Raw genomic sequence first — 16,566 nt, 5'->3', positions numbered from 1 at the left:
TCTTCCCGCTGAAGCCGATATTCAGAGAGAGAATTCTCCGAGAGAATTAAGGTGCTCATCAGAAGTATGTCTAAATTTAGCAGACGGTTTTAGAGCTTGAAGCTAAAGTTGTAAGAGTGACCTCTAATTTTGGCAAGCTTTAACGGACTCCATCAAATGGTGGTGATCTTAAGGAACAGGGCTGCTGTCAGCAAAGCGGGGGGACGTCCCGCCCTTAGCGGGAGGACAGCAGGGTGCTGAGCACTGAGGCCTGGCCCGGAGCTGCACTCCCTCGGGCAGGACGTAGGAGGGACGCTGTGTGTCGCTCCCCTGCCACAGAGCAGAATTCGCCTCTCTGTGAGTCTGAGCTCTGAGGACAGTTTGACAGGCGTCCCACGCTGGGCCTGGCACACATCTGTCTCCCGTCCAGCCCTGCCAGCCCGCACACTGCGGGGACCAGCTGCCCAGAGTTCCCGGTCTCAGATGCGGGCATGCGGATGTGCCATGTGCTTGCAGATCTAAAAAAGAGGAGATCGGGCTGCTTTTATGTCTGTTAGAAGGAGCCTGCATGTTAAGATTCTGGGGATGTGTAGTTAAAAAAATCCCGCACACACAGGCCGAGGTTTTCTGGGGCGTCCTGCTGACTTGTGGTCGGTCTTTTTATGGAAACGGGACAAGTAAGTGACAAGCAGTCAGAGGAAGCAGGGTGCTGGCTCTGGGAGACAGGACCTGGGCACGGCCGCTTCTCCGACGGTTAGGGCGACGCGGGGCCCGCTTCCGCACTCCGCCCTGAGGTTGTCCGTGCACAGCGGATGCTGTTGCACCTGCCCTCTGCATGTCGTTGGGGAGCAAAGAGCTGAGTGAGGGATGTGAGGTTCCTGCCCAGAACCTGCACTGGACCCGGGACCCTGAAAGCTCGGGCAGAGCAGGGTTTCTGACCCCACAGGGCAAGCTGCTGGCGAGAGCCTGCACGAGGCTCAGCTTATACTTGGAAGGAGGGCGCGGTGTCCTTTTACGGTGGTTCCGCAGTTGGGCGGAGACTCTGACTCCTGGCCTGTTTGTGCCCCTTCCAGGCACTGTCCTCTCCATCGGCGTCAGAGGACAGACACCCTGGGATCGGCGCCCACCCTCCCGAAGACAGAGGGGCAGCTGGAGAGGACCAGGGCCTCGTCTCAGTCCCGGAGGCACATGTCAGGCACCGTGAAGGGCTGAATCCTGTCCCCATCAACAAAACTCCTATTTTGGAGTCCTGAAGCCACGTTCCTCCGGATGTGGAGATGGGGTCTTTAAAGAGCTAATTAGGGTCAAGTGAGGTCTTCAGGGTGGGCCCCAATCGATGCGACGGTGCTCCCGTGGGAAGAGGACGTGAGGACACACACGTGCACCGGGGAGGACCAGGTGAGGGCGGCCATCTGCAAGCTGAGGGGAGGGGCCGCAGGAGAAACCAGGCCTGTGGACCCCTTGGTCCTGGACGTCCAGCATCCAGAACCAGAAAATAGATGTCTGTTGAAGCGGCCTGTGTGCCGTTTTGGTACGGCCGCACGAACGCGGGTGTCCACCCCACCTCTGCCTGGGTTCCTGACGACAGCTGTTGAGAGGCCAGGGGACGGTTCTTGGACACTCTTCCAGGGGTGGGGCCTGTGGCCTCTTGCCTTGCACCCGGGTGGCTGGGCCACTCTGAGAGAGGGAGGTGACGCCTGGGCCGGGTGCTCCCCCGGGGGGGCCACGTGTCCGTGAGAACCAGCTGCACGCTGGGGGCGCCGGGGGCCACGGGGAAGGCACGTGTGGACATTGGTCAGCAGGCCCACCTGGTCACCCCCGAACCATCCGGTTCAGGTGCGAGGAAGTAAAGACCCCCAGGGAAGCCTGGCGGCTGGCCGTGCCGGTGGTCCCAGGAGGAGTCATCCAGATTCCGGAGCCTCGGGATTGGTGGCAAAAATGGTGGCTTGTAGCTGGAGCCCAGCCCACCCTGAGGGCCTCCCCACTCCCACAGTCAGCAGATTTTACTGGGAAGATACCGTTTGCCAGATGTCGTACGGGTGCCGTCGGGGAGCCGAGCTGGTGGATGGTCTGGTCCCTGAGAGCCACTCGCCCTGAGGTCTCGGGCTGACGTGTTCCCTGCCTTCCCGGAGCAGCCGGCCGGCGGGTGACGGTCCTGTCCCTTTGGGTCCTCATGCTCTGCCCCCCACAACTTGGGCCGGAGCAGGAGTCTGCCGACCCTTGCCCGCCTCTGGGCCTGCTCTCCAGCAGCCGCCGGGATGCTCTGCGTGGCTGCGGCTGGACCAGGCCGGGGATGGGGAGGCAGGCGTGGGCCACGGAGGCGGGGTCACCATCACTGGTCCCTAGGACGGCTGCCGGGTGTGAAGAAAGCAGGAGACGTGCCCCCGCCCGCTGGCAAATGAGAAAACCGGGGAAGGCGTGTTGGGGAACGAGGACCCCGTTCGGACGTGTCGGACTTGAGATGGGGACACCTAACCGGGAATGTTAAGTGGGTTTGGGGGTACGTGTGTCTGGAGCCCAGAGGAACGTCTACACTGGAGAAGGGAATCCCTGTCTTCGGGTCCACCGGGCACACGAGGGCCAAGAAGAGTCCCGTGGGGAGAGCTCCTCCCCCGCAGAGTCTGCCCCTTTCTTGCTACACTGTGCGGGAGCGGGGGAGAGGCTGTGACAACACAAACGGTGGGGGAGGGGGGCGCTGAAAACACCAGAAGTTTATTCTCTCGGAGCTCCAGAGGCCAGAAGTCCCAAATCCAGCTGTCGGCAACACCACGCTCCCCTAGAGCCCCAGGGAGCTCCCAGAGCTCCAGGTTTCCTTGGCTCGTGGCCCCGTCCGTCCCGTCTCTGCCTCGTCCTCGCGTGGCTTCCTCTGGTGCTGAACCCCTCTGCTTCTCTTTTCGAAGGGCACTGTGATTGGATTTGGGGCCCGCCCTGATGAGCCAGGACGACCTCCCCAGGCCAAGGTCCTTACTCACACCTGCAGAGGCCCTTTCTCCTTATGAGGCCACCTCCGTGGGCTCTGGGCCTTGGACCTGCTGTCTTTGGCGACCAGTGTTCAGCCCAGCCCATCAACGGAGGCCTGGAGGCCTGGAGGCCTGGGAAGCAGAGCTGTAAACCAGAGCTTGAGCTCGCGGCGGGAGGCAGTTTTGGGGTTGCGTTCCTGGACTGATGGCGTTGGTCCGGATGGAAGCCTGTCTGACCACAGGCTTGTCTCTTGCTTGTCAGAGCCTCAGTTTACTTATCCGTACAGTGGGAACGATACGTTCTCTTATTCTCGGCTCGTCATCTGGGTTTTGTGAGCGCAGGCGTGTGAGCGATTCGACCCAGTGCCCGCCCGACGTGCCCTGTGCCTGGACGGATCTCAGCCCCTCGTCTCCACGCTGGACGCTCAGGTGTTCCCGGCCCCCAGTGCCGTTCCTAGAGGTGACCTGACTTGCGTCGCTGAGGCTCAGGCCGACCTTAGATTGGCCGGGACCTTTTCTGGGAGAGACTCACACAGACAAAGGGGACGTTCGGCAGTGAGCCCACGGGGATCTGCAGGCCGGGCTTCCCACGGGCTCCGCGGGGGCTGGGGGGGTGGTGGGGCCGGGCTGTGGCGAGGGGGAGGGGGTGGCCGGGCCCGTGGCCCCCCGTGCTAACAGCCCCCCTGCCTGGAGCTGGCAGGGAGCCCCGGGGGAGGGAGAGCGGCACACCGTGTGTGCGAGCCTGGCTCTCTGCTCTCGTCTTGCCATGGCAACGAGGGAGAGGGGGCCAGGATGTGGCAGTCTCCGCGGAGCGTGGGTGTTGCCGTCGGCAGGCAGCGCGGCTAGGAGGAAAAACCCGAGATCGGCGGCCCCGCTTCCAGCCCCGCGCTTGACAGGCGCCCACCAGGGCAGCGCACGCAGCCTGTCCCCCGGTGCCCCGCACAGGGGGGCGCGGGCACAGAGAGGCCCAGGACCTTGCCCGCAGGTGCACAGCGAGTGATGTGTGGGGATTCGGGACTGAAACAGAGGGCTTCCGGGGGGGGGGGGGGGGACCTGGGCCTCAGGGGACCCCAAGGTGTTCGTCCAGCACCCCTGGTTTGAAGTCCGGTTGGCTCCCCCAAGGGGCTTCACTGAAGCTGAGGGCAGATCGGGGCGTCAGTCCCATGCTGAGGAAGACGTGGGGGCCACACACCCTTTAGGAACCCGGGAATCCTGAGGGCGCGGCTCAGCTCAGCTCCTCCGGGGCCTCCAGCACGACTTCTAAGGAGCCGCAGAGACACGTCTCTGGTCTTTGCAGAGGGCGTCTAGACACATTCCCAGTGTAGTGAATCGAGGCTGCGGGGAGGGGGTTGGGCTGAAAGAGGAAAGACACGGCAAACGGGCCCCGGGGCGGCGGCGATGGTGGTCTCAGCCCTGGCTCCCACGACCCGCGTGCCCCGGACTGGCCGTCCCCGCCTGACCAGCACTGTGGGGAGCCGGCCTGCCCCAACCGAGGGCCGCCCCTGATCCAGCAGCTTTCAGGCCAGCAAGGGCTGCTTCTGCTGATTCCCAGGCAGGCTTTCATGCATTTCCCACCCAGATTTCTAATTCCACACCTCGGGGCTCCACACACAAATGATTTTCCCTCTTTTCTACGATGGCAGCTCGGATATTGGGAGAGGTCTCCGGGCCGCCCGGTGAGTCTCCTTCCGCGCCCCAGCGTGTCTGCGGGCAGGTGACAGCCGTGTGCGGCTCGCCCCTCGGACCTGGCCGGCCCCAACATCCGGGCACCTTCTGGAGTGTCCTCATGCCTCAGGATCTAAGGGTACCCAGAAAGTTGTCACTGGAGCACACGAGAGTGTCCCCCTTGCAGGACGTGGCCTCCAGGGATGAAACACAAGTTTCCTGAGGGAAAGGAGCCCAGAGACCTGGTGGTCCACAGATGTGGAGGCTCGGGGGTGGACGGGCCCCCTGTGTCCCTCCCAGTGAACCCAGGGCCCCCTGCACTGTTTCTGAAGGCACGCTCTGCTTCTGCGAGGCTGGCAGCAGGTGGGTTGTGAGGCAGCACCACTTTAGTTTAAAAATTTTTTTAATGTTTATTTTTTGAGAGAGAGAGTGAGACAGAGCGTGAGCGTGGGAGGGGCAGAGAGAGAGAGGGAGACACAGAAGCCAAAGAGGCTCCAGGCTCCGAGCTGTCGGCACAGAGTCCGACGCGGGGCTCGAACCCACGAACCGTGAGATCATGCCCTGAGCTGAAGTCGGACGCTCAACCGACTGAGCCCCCCAGGCGCCCCCCACTTTAGTTTTAGAAAGTTACGTTCAGCACGGCTGAAACCAGCTTGCTAAGCAGCAGGTGTCCTGGGTGAGCCTCCCTGGGGGGCAGGGCTCTGCGGGGGAGGGTCTGGGGCCCGCCAGGCTCCATCAACGGGGCCGCTGCACTAACGGCCCGAGCGACACACTCCACTCCTCCTGATCGTAAAGGAGGGCTCACCGTACCACGTGTGCACTTGCTGGGGCGTTCGGGAAGCCCGCGTGTCACCGTCCGAAGAGCCACCGGGCGGTTTTCCAAAAGCGGCCGCAGGCTTGTGTGTTCCGATCTCCCGCCAGCGCGTTTGGGTCCCTGACTGCCGGTTCGAGCCCCGAGGAGCCAGGCGAGGCGTCGCTGGCCGGTGGCCGAGGGCGTCTCTTCTGCTCACTTGACGTTTGTGGCTCCTCCCGGGAAGACCGTCTGTTCAAGACCTTTGTCCGTTTACTGAGTGACCAGCTGTTTTACCGTCCAGTTGCGTTTCTGGTATTTTTTGAGGCCTTTCCTCCGAGCTGGTCTTCAGTGTATCTCAGCAGAAAGCGCTTGTCCTCTGTTCCTTCGAGGGAGCGCGCTGGCTCCTGCTGTCAGCGTGGAAATGATGACGGCGTATTTTAAAAATATCTTCCCTCTCTCCCTTCTACTCGTTATCATCGCCGCGTTTTTATTTGCTTGTTTCTCTTGGTGTTTACTTTTGTGTCTTTAAATATACGTCTGTCTCTGTTACTAGATTCGCCCGCCCTGAATGATGACTTCTGACTCTCCATCCGTCACAGAACAGAGCAAGTGGGGAGATCCGTGTGCGCTCCCCCGGCGGTGAGCGGCGGCCGAGGACCCGATTTGTCTCCCCTGCTTTCCTCCTGTGTAACGCATATTCACAAACAACATATTTGCTTGAGTTATTTATGCAAAGCAGCATTAGTACATAGTTTTGGCCTCTTGTTTTCTCGTTGAAAAATAATTTGCGGAAATCCCGTCAAATTACTTCGCACAGCTAATTATTTTTAAAGGGTTCCTACGGTTGGTGGTACGGATGTGACACATTGTTTCCAGCTTCTCTGAAATTGATGTGGATTCACTTCACTTCCAATTCTTGGTCAAGACAACTCTAATGAGAAGCTTTGTACATTATTAATTCATCCGACATACACTTATGGTCGGATATGTCCTTACATGGTGGTCCTTTTATTTCTATTGGCATTTTGAGGGAGCTCCCAATAAATACTGCATTTCTCCCCAACTAGATTCTAAACACACTGAAATAACAAGTAAGAAAATAATTTTGGAGGCAAACGGCACCTTTATCACTGGTAGCAGCCAAATGGGAGGATTCGGCATTAGGTGTATTTGTCAAGGGGGCTTCCGGGAAGACCACCGATCGGGCGGCTTCCCCGCCCCACTGAGGGGGCGCGTGGGCCTCACGGAGTCGGGGCAGCCCGGCTGGGGCCCACGAGGAGAAGGGAAGAGCTGAGCCCAGTTCGGCTGCCTCATCGTTGCTGGCAAACACCCCCGGGAGTCCGGGAGAAGGCGGAGCGTGTGCTCAGGACACGTCCCTCCACAGGGACCCCAGGAGCGTGAAACACACTCCCTCTCCCGCTTCCCCGGCGGGCTCCCCGGGGGCGGCACTGCCGGGCGCAGAGGGTGTCTGTCACAGTGAGGACCGTGGCCTCTTCCGGCTTGAGTTGTGAGGCGCGTAAGGTAGGAGCCCTTGTCGCTTCCATCCGACGCCTTCCGGAAAGCTGGTGTCCTGGGCGCTGTGTCCTTCCTGGGGCGGATGCTCCCCGGTGGCCTTCTTTCTCCCCGGCTGGTCTTTTCCGCCTCCCCGCCGGGACCCCTAACCCTCACTGTGGGTTTCTCCCCGCCAGCTACCTGGCATCCACGTGGGCTCCAGCAGGCGTGCCACAGGCCACGTGCCCAGGACGGAACTTTTCTCCCCCTCCAGCCGCCTGTTCTCCATCTCCGTAAATGGCACCCCCGTCCATCCACTTCCGGAGACAGAACGCCGTGTTTTCCGAGACACCTGCCTGCACCGCCCCCTCCCCCCATTCCAGAACACCCGCCACCGCAGTCTGAGCCGCTGTCCCGTAACCCCCGACGACCGTCCTCCAAACTGCTGGCTCCTTGACCTCCTTCTGCTGTCCCAGTCACTTAGCCTGACCTTTCAATAAATACTTTTTCCGAGAGGTGGCTGGAGATGTTCCGGGCCATTCTCCGTGGAAACCCGGAGCCCGCGCCCCGTCCTCGGGCGCCAGCCAGAGGGGTCTTCTCAGGACATCACGGGACCGTCGGATCCCCTTCTCCTCTCCCTTTGCTGTGACATTCGGACCCTGGTTGACAAAGCCGTCCGGCCCGGCCCCACCCTTGGCTCTCGTAGACAAACTCACCTTCTGTGAAGCGATTTATTCCTCTACCAAAAGTGGTGGCAGACCCCCTTATCTTAGGCCCCTGGAGCACACCCAACACGTTCCTGCTGCGTGTCCTCGGGTCATCGCTTCTTGTTCCTGTTCTGGAATTCTCCTCCCTCCCTGGCTTCTTCCTGCCCCCGACCTCCGCCTAAATGTCCCCTTCGCGGGCAGGGTTTCCTTGACTGCTCATCTGGAATAAACATGGAGACGCTGTCCGGGGGGGCCAGGCCCCCTGCCCTGAACCCCTGTCCCCCTGTCCTCACCTCGTCGTCTCTTTGAACCCCACTCCGATCAGCGCCTCGATGCTGTCCTTGCTCTGGGTTATATAGATAAGAGCTCGGCAAGGGCAGGACCTGTCCGTGCTCCCCAGCAGGGTCACAGGGACAGCTCAGTCCCGGAGCACAGCAGGTGCAGGGCTCTGCCCCTGCCTCCCGATGCCTCCCCGCTGCTGCCTCCAGGGCCCCCCCGCCCCGGTCTGTCTGGGGGCTCAGTGTCCCTTCCTCCCTCTGTCAGGCAGGAGAGCATCTTCTGGAAATCCCCCCGTCCCTCTCCTCCCTCCCCTTCTCTTGTGGATTTATACTTCTGTAGCAGTTGCTTTATGGCTGCGGGGGGTTTTGAGGAGGAGAGGAGAGGAATACGCATGGTCTCTTCCCTGCCACACTGGGACCCTAACGACCTGGTTTCATGGGGCAGGACAGAGAGGCTCAGGGCAGAGATTGAAGGCCCTGGCTGCTGTCTGGACCCGGGTCTCGGGTCCCCAGGGTCCTGGCCGATCGTTGTCATCGCCCCCGTGCCCCACCTTAGGGTACAGGTGACGTTTGTGTGTCTCCTGTTCCAGCCACGCTGCTGGGGCCATGGGGGCCTGCACGTTCTCTGGCGCCATCGGGCAGGTGAGGGGGTGGCCCGGGGGGGGGGGGCACAGGGGCAGCCCCTCATTGATGTCAGCTCCGGACTGTTGTGCTCACAAGCTACTCAGAAATAGGAAGGAGCTGGGAGGATGCTGGAAGGCCACTGTCACTGTGGTTATTGACTGTGCAGTCGGGAGGAAGGAAGCCGCAGGGGGTGAGTCTCACGCCCAGAGACGCCGTCCTGGGAACCTGCCGTCCGCTCTCCCACACTGCAGAGGGACAGTTGGGCCAAGGCCACCGCTGGCAGGACTGTCTTGCCCGGCCTCCAGTCACGCCCTCGGGAAGAAGCAGTCTCTCCCCCGAACCCCACGCTCTTCTCAGAGAGAGGAGGCCTGAGGCACGAGGAGAGGGCAGCTCCACTGGGTGTTGGCTCCCGAGGTCACAGAAGTGGCCCCAGGATCCCCCCCCCCCCCCCCACCGACCCTGTGCACACCCTCCTCCCCACCCTCGGCCAGGTGTCCTGGATGTGCTCGAAATCCCCACCAGTGGAGGTTTGCTAACTGCATCGTGCTGGGTCCTGCCTGGTAGGTAATGGCCCCCCCATTATGGGAAAGGTGTGGTCCTTTAACCCCCTGGGCCCCGTCCCCCAGGCTTTGATCCAGGCACAGACCGGCCCTGAGTTCTCACGTGGACGTGAGGGACAAGGGCGCTTTCTCACGGCCAGTCCTGCCAGACCATCAGAAGTCCTCTTAGGTGCCACACGCAGTGCAGGAGTGCTGGGGACACGAGAACCCAGGCGGAGCGGGCGGGGTGGGGTGGGGTCCCAGCCTCTGCGAGAGCTGCCGGGCCCAGCCGCCGTCAGACCCAGAGTCCGCCCTTCCCCAGCCCCCTCTGCGGTTTGCAGTAGTCACACGGGGAGGAAAGTGTGTGTAGTCTGGACGTGCACACCGCCCCCCCCCCCCCCAACAGGCCGGAGGGAGAGAGGCAGGAGGGAGGGAAGCGGGAGGCCGGTTCAGGCGGCCTGTCCTCCGGGCTCCCCAGCCACACAGCCAGAGTCCAGGGGTCTGCAGGCCGGCTCTCCGGGGACGCGCCCACACACAAAGTCGCAGGGGAGAGCCCGCCTAGACGGCTGCCGCTGTCCCTTCTGACCCCGAAATTCCTGAAGCCACGTCCCCTCTGAAACTCTGCTCCGACTCAGACGCACAGTCTCTGCGGCCCTCGTCACCTCTGAGGGCAGCGCCGGGAGAACGAGGTCCCTCCCCAGTCATCCTCAGAGGGTCAGGTAGCTAATACCACGGCTCGGGTCCCTCACCCTCCAAATTGACAAACACCATCGCACGCAGAAGTCTATTTCGGTGTTACTGGTTTTGTCCCTACGACCTCTTACGCGCGTCATTTGCTGAACATGGAAGGCAGCGGAACTGGGGTTACTGATCGTTCTGGGTCTCGGGCCGTTTGGGCCTCTGTCCTCGTGTCCCTCGAGTTGACAGGGTGGCATCTCTCTGTCTTTCTGTCCCCGGCTGCTAACAGAGGGCCTGTGAACCAGTGGTTAGTAGTTAATATTCCTCAAATGTTGACTGGAGCTGTTCTTACTGTGAGCTGAGGTCTGGACTTTGCAGACGCCTCTGAGGGAAAGTCACACTCCGTCACGTCACGGCGTCCTGACCCGCGGGACTTGGATTGGAGCGCGTATGCTCCTCGTCATGACGCTGAACGGACTGCAGGTGATCAGGGCCTGGTTTTATTTGTCCTGAGACACTGCCTCTTGGAGGTCGGCGATGTTTCACGTCCCAGAGTCTCAAGAGCCGTGGGAGTTCAGCGGCCTTGAACGGCCCCCTCTTGCCCTGTGTCTGCCCTGGTCAATCGAACATCCTCATATCAGGCGTGGAACTAACAGGGTGACCTTTCCTCCATCACCACGGCTGTATAATAAATTCGTTCGAAACTTAGTGGCTTGAAAGGAAAAGTATGTAGTGTCTCCAGTTTCTGTGGCCCAGCGGGTTCCCTCTTGGGGTCTGTGTGGGTCACAGGCAGGACGTCAGCCGGGCTGCGGGGTGACCCTGGTCTGGGCTCTCTCACACGGCTCTGGGCAGGCCTCTGGGGCTGGCCGGCTGCCGCCCGGGGTCCTCAGTCCTCAGTGGTGGGAGCCTCTCTGCTCACAAGACAGCGGCTGGTGTCCCCAGGGCCAGGACTCCCACGGCCACAGGGAGCTGGTGAGAAAGACCAACGTCATGGTCTTTTGTGACCTCGTCTCAGAAATGACAGCCAATTGGTTTTTCTCTGTTCTATTTAGTAGAAAAGTCACCAGGTGGAGTCCAAAGACGAGGCAAAGGGGTCACATGGAGGTGTGAACCCAGGAGGTGTCAACCTCATCAAGTCAAGTCCAACCAAAGGACCTCCTCCTGGGTGCCATGCGCCCTTCTGGCAGCGGGGGGCGGGGTTTGCAAGGAGAAGTCAGATTTGGTTCCCGGCCTCAAGGGCATGATAATTTTGTGTGAGAAGGGGGTATATAAACAGATTATGTTAAGCAAAATAACACAAACATTTAAAAGGTATAATGGTAGCTCAGAGAAAGAGTGGTTCAACGCCATTGACAAAGGGTGGAGAGAGAAGGCAAGGAGGGCTTCCTGGAAGAGGCGAAGCATCAGCTGAAGAGCAAGTAACCCTCCCCGGTGCTGGACAGAGGTAGCCAGACCCAGGTGTAGAATGGGTTCAGCAGCACCGGAGTTTACAGGCTCCTTTCCCTCCAGGACATGTCCGAGTGTCTCATCAAAGCCCCCGAGAGATGGTGTCGGGTCAACACGGCCGGTGGCCTGGCTGTGTTCTGGTGGCAGTTCTAATCAAAAGTCCAGAAGCAGCGTGGCAGGTTTGGGTCCCAGTCAGCCTGCATCATGCTCTTGCCAAAATAGCCTTGTAAACACGACATTTCTAGAAAAGTGAAGGAAATGATGTTAACCATACCCTTTAGAGCCCTCAGACAAAAGGGCTGTTTATTGGAAATACTGACACAGTGCAAAAGGGGTCATCCCTTCGTGATTCCCGGGGTGTCTCGCGGGGAGCCCTAAGAGGCCCACACTTGACTGGGGCTGAAGGCTGAGGGTGCTGGGCCAGCAGGACATGAAGGGCGGGGGTGAGACCTGCCTCAGTCAACTTGGGAGGGAAACACCCCCAAGGTCAGTGTGGGGCTGTGGGTTGCTGGCCGTTGCTTGCCCAGCATGCGGGTGACCCGTGACTGAGAGGGCAGGGGCCCCGCTCACACCTTCAGTGGGCCTGCCAGGCAGGGGGGTCCAGGGTTCAACTGGCGGGTCGAGCCCCCTCCCCCGGTCCCCAGCCTCTCGCCCCAGCCCCACCTCAGACCTTCCACCACAAGCCCCCCCATCGTCTCCCCCCCCCACCCCCCAGCCTCCCGCTAGCCCTGCTCCCTGGGGCCAGGCAGCACTGTCATCTCTGACTTTCTGGGTCTAGGATGGGGCCTGGCTCACAGCGCTAGCACCTCAAAATTCCCTGAAAGCTTCTGACTGGGCGGACAACTGATAGGCCCCCCAACTCTGAAGAGCCAGAGGGAATGTTCCAGCGCCTAAACCTTCCCGGCTGGCCCCGCATCCTTTGGCGGAGTGGCCGTTGGCCGTGGAGTGAAACGCTCTGAGCACAGGCTCTTCGATCGCCACCCGGAGAGAGTTCCCCAGGAAGACGGACGCCGGGTGGCTAGAGGTGCGTGGGCTCTACACGGGAAGCCATGGGGGTGGCCGAGTGTGGACGTTCTCAGCAGCAACGGTTAGGCGTCCCTGCTGTGCGGGGTGCTCCTGGGGCGCACGCGACCCTCTCCCGGCTGCGGAGAGTCTCTCGAGAGCCCGCGTAGCTGACGTAGCTGACGGAGGCATAGATGGGCGGGGATGGCAAACGCAGGTGGGCCAGACCGGGGAGGCAACGGGAAGGTCCTGTGTGTGTCATCTCACGTCTGTCTCCCTTCTGTCCGCGTGTCCCTGTCTCCCTGGGACCTGGCTTCTCCGAGGCCCTGTGGGTGTGAGACAGGAGGGATCCCGCCGTCACCGGGCTCCCAGTAGGAGCTGCCGAGAGAGAATGTGACGAGGCCCCGCGTGGGTCAGGCTTGCCCTGCACCGTCCAGCCAGCAGGGCCGCGGCCAGGCATGTGTCCTCGAGACTCCTGTCCCTAGTGAGGAGCAAAGGCTCTCGAACAGGGGCACCGTCGTGAGCTGGGTGCATGCCCCGGAAGAGGCGAACTGCACATCTGAGTGTGACCGCGTTTATTATGATGTGTCATTAATGACACTCTCACCCCACAGGAGTCGGGGGCCGTGAGACTCAGGACTTACGGTTATGTGGGGTTTGGGTCATGGGTAACTTGTATTTTCTTCTTTATGCTTTTTTCTGTAGTTCCTGAATTTTCTGCCATGAGAGCAAATATGGTCTTTATGAAAAGAGCGCCTTCCGGGGCACCTGGGCGCCTCAGTCAGTTGAGCGTCCGACTTCAGCTCAGGTCACGATCTCGTGGTTCGTGGGTTCGAGCCCCGCATCGGGCTCTGTGCTGACAGCTAGGAGCCTGGAGCTACTTCGGATTCTGTGTCGCCCTCTCTCTCTGCCCCTCCCCTGCTCACACTCTGTCTCTCCCTCTTAAAAATAAACATTAAGAATTTTTTTTTAAATAAAGAGCACCTTCCCAAGGCTCTTAGCTTCCCGCCATAACCTTCTCTAGCAGTCCTCAGAGGTACAGACTGGTTACTAGCAGCCGTGGACAGTAATGTGGGCCAGGCACGTGGCAGCCTCATCAAGGACTAAGCATCAGCACTGCTGGGCTCTGGTCCCCGCATCCAATGAGGCACCTTCTCTGGGAAAATCATTGTGACTTGTTCAGAAAAATTCTCTCTGAACCAACAAAAATGACCAGTATTTACATTCGGTTAAAAATAGCTTTTTTTTTTTTTTTTTTAATTACAAAATAACTTAAAAAAAAAATCCCTGAAAAGTTTAAAAAAAAAATTTTTTTTTAACGTTTATTTATTTTTGAGACAGGGAGAGACAGCATGAACGGGGAAGGGTCAGAGAGAGAGGGAGACACAGAATCTGAAACAGGCTCCAGGCTCTGAGCCGTCAGCACAGAGCCCGACGCGGGACTCGAACTCACGGACCGTGAGATCATGACCTGAGCCGAAGTCGGATGCTTAACCGACTGAGCCACCCAGGCGCCCCCCTGAAAAGTTTTAAGAAATCTATAAAGGGGAACCACTTGGTTAAGTATATGCTTCTGCAAAGCTTTTGGTGCGTGTTTATTATTTTGTTTTCGGAATCAGATGTGAGATTCTTGAATGAGAACCGTGGCAGCTACGAAGACCATTGGAAGGAAGTCACAGGAACTGAGGACTCACAGTCTGTAACAAAGTGGGTCTTACAGAAGGGAGGGGCTGGTCTGCAGGCTCTGAGTCTGTCCCCAGGGTGCCCACCATGTCCGGTCCCCGGCCAAGCTGGGGTTAGCCCTCGTGCAGTGGCTGTCCCATCTGGGAGGCGGTGCCCCTGTCCCTGCCCCTGTCCCTGTCACCGCGATGCTTCGATGGTGTCAATGAGCCTCTGGGCCTGTGGCTCCTGGGTGCCTGTCCTCCGTCCCCAGGATGAAGCGGGAGCCCCTGCCTGCTTCCTCTGGCTCCTTGCTCACTGCTGGGCTCGCTTCTGCCCCCCATATGCCCAGCTTTCTCCTAATTCCCGGGCTTGCTGCTGGGGATCCTCGCTGGAACTTTCCCTTTCCAGCTCGGCACGTGGCTGTCCCACTGTTACCAGTGTCCCTCAGAGCAAATGTCCCCTCCCAGAGGCCGTCCCTGACCAGAGTATTCTCATTTGTCTCCACCGCCTGCCAATCTCCTTCCCCTTGGCTAGATTAGAAGCTTCTTGCTTGCAAATTATAAAACCACAACCCAAAGTGGCTTAAGGAAAAATGGGAATTCGCGGGCCCCCGTGACTGGGGAGCGGTAGATGGGTTGGGGTCGGCACAGCCCCATGGAGACACTCGTCATCTGACGTCTCGGCCCGGCCTGGCTTCCTCCTGGGGCAGGGACTTTCTCCATGCGCTCGGGACAGGTGGCTGTCCGCAGCTGCAGGTTTGCTTAGCAACTGGGGTAGAAAGAAATGCTTCCCCGGCGTCCTAGGGATAGGTCCCAGCTGGGACTGCCATGGCCTGGCCGTGGCCTGCGTTGTCCTGGAGCTGAGCCCCTCGGATGAGAGCTCTGACGGGTCGGTGCCGGGACGTGCATGGCCTGAGTGCGGGGAGAGTGCGCGTGTGCAAGGAAAGGAGGCGAGGGAGGAGCTCATGCCGGGCTGGCAGAGACGACGCTCGCTCGCGAAGCGGGCTCCCTGCCAGTGCCCTGGGCCTCCCCTCCAGCAGACAGGTAGTCTGCTGTCTCCCGTTTACTTTGCCTGTTGCCGTCTGTCTTCCCTCTGCGACAGAAAGAAGCTCAAGAGGACGGGGGTCTCGACCTCAGTTCTGGGAGCGTGGTGTGTGTGTCACAACAGAAGCTTGTGGAGTGAACACGTGACACAAGAAACAAGGGGCAGAGGCGGGACTCAGGCCCAGGCCCTTTGGCCTCAGGTGTCCCCTTTCCTCCCGCCTCCTGCTCACCGAGTCCGACTCGCCCCTGAGCCCGGGTACCTTGCAGGTGCCTGGCGTGCCCGGCTCGCCGTGGGCCTGGGGGTCACTTCTCCGCACTGTCCTCCTCCCCAAGGAGAGAAGACAGGGGGTCATGCTCCGTCTCTGCCACCCAGAGCCGTGTCGCACACTCAAGTCGCCTGTCCACGCCTGAATGAACACACGCGTGACTTTGATCCAGGACTTTTAGCGTCATCACTTCCTGCGGCGACACCTCGAAGTGTCGTGGGGCCCCTAAACTCACTCAGTCCGCCCCCAGCTTCACCGCCGGCCAGGTGCTGATGTTGACGTACCTGTCTCGGGGGCCCGCTTGAACATTCGGCACGATCTTCTCCGCACCATGAAAACACTCCTTTCCTCCTCTCATCAGATGAAAGGGAGACTCTGTCTCCCCGGTTTGGCTCAGCAGCCCTGGCAGAGATTCCCGGCTGTTCGCCAACACTCATGCTGTCTTCCTCCTGGGCTCAACCACACCAGGCCTCCCAGCTCCTCCTGCAGCGAGGTGACACGGTCTGACTTCCCGTTGGCTCATGGAATGTGAGCCGCTCCGGGCCCCCACGCTCCCACCCTCCCACTGCCGTGGAGACAGGGCGCGGGCAAGCTTGGGGGCCACGGGGGAAGGCGGCTGAGTCGCCTCAGCCCGAGACCCCAGGGCCGTGTCCCGCTGGCCTGTGGGCCTTCCAGGTCCTGCCACGTGCAGGCTCACCTGTTCTTGAGCCACCGTGCCCTGGCGGTTTGTTCACTAAGTCACTCCTAGCGCCACCCCAGGACGCCCAGTGATCTCTGGACGCCCGGGTGAAATCACAACCTTAAGACTTTTGTTGAAGCGAAATGATGAAAAATATCAATGGGTATTTCCAGATCAGCTAGAAATTCGATGGCACAGACATGTCACATCTGTTCATTTACGTGCACGAGATATATTGTGATCCGCACGCAAATATATAAAATTTTTATAGTTCGACCCATTTCCAGATGCTGAAATCTGAGAAGACTCTGTTATCAAACAACACGACTTCAAAAAGTAGCACCTTATCCTTTGATGTTCAGGCTGAGCATTTCCAACACAATTAATTGGAATAATGGCACAAAAGATGATAAAAACTAAAATATTTTTACAAAAAGTAGTAAGTGTTAATGTGATAATTAGACAAACTAATTAAGAATATTTGAGGCCTCAAATTTTATTTAATTCCCAGCTCCAAAGACTGAAAGAGAGAGCAGGTGGGATCTGAAGGGCATCATGTCCTTGGTATCTAGGTCACGTGTGGGGACAAACAGAAGCCCCTCCCCCACCATCCATGAGTCCAGCCCAGCTGGGATTCCATCCTTTGGGACGGCAGTGGCCTCGAGTCTCCTTGGCCGGGGCGTCCTGAAAGACAAGAGATCCTTTATGACAATCTCAGGGCTGTGTTCCCACATCCTGAGCCCTCCCTGTGAAT

At 59.6% G+C, this 16,566-nt stretch overlaps 1 long non-coding RNA gene across 1 annotated transcript; it reads left to right on the top strand.

Moving 5' to 3' along the window:
• The first annotated feature begins 4,445 nt into the window (after positions 1-4,445).
• Positions 4,446-6,148, top strand: LOC131484289 (uncharacterized). Its single transcript, XR_009248143.1, has 2 exons — positions 4,446-4,967; positions 5,400-6,148. It is a non-coding gene; the product is annotated as an uncharacterized LOC131484289 (long non-coding RNA).
• Positions 6,149-16,566: the final 10,418 nt, after the last annotated feature.

Source organism: Neofelis nebulosa, chromosome 9, assembly GCF_028018385.1.
Source record: "Neofelis nebulosa isolate mNeoNeb1 chromosome 9, mNeoNeb1.pri, whole genome shotgun sequence".
In the NCBI taxonomy this organism is placed as follows: Eukaryota; Metazoa; Chordata; class Mammalia; order Carnivora; family Felidae; genus Neofelis; species Neofelis nebulosa.
This window is presented reverse-complemented; position numbering and strand designations above follow the sequence as displayed.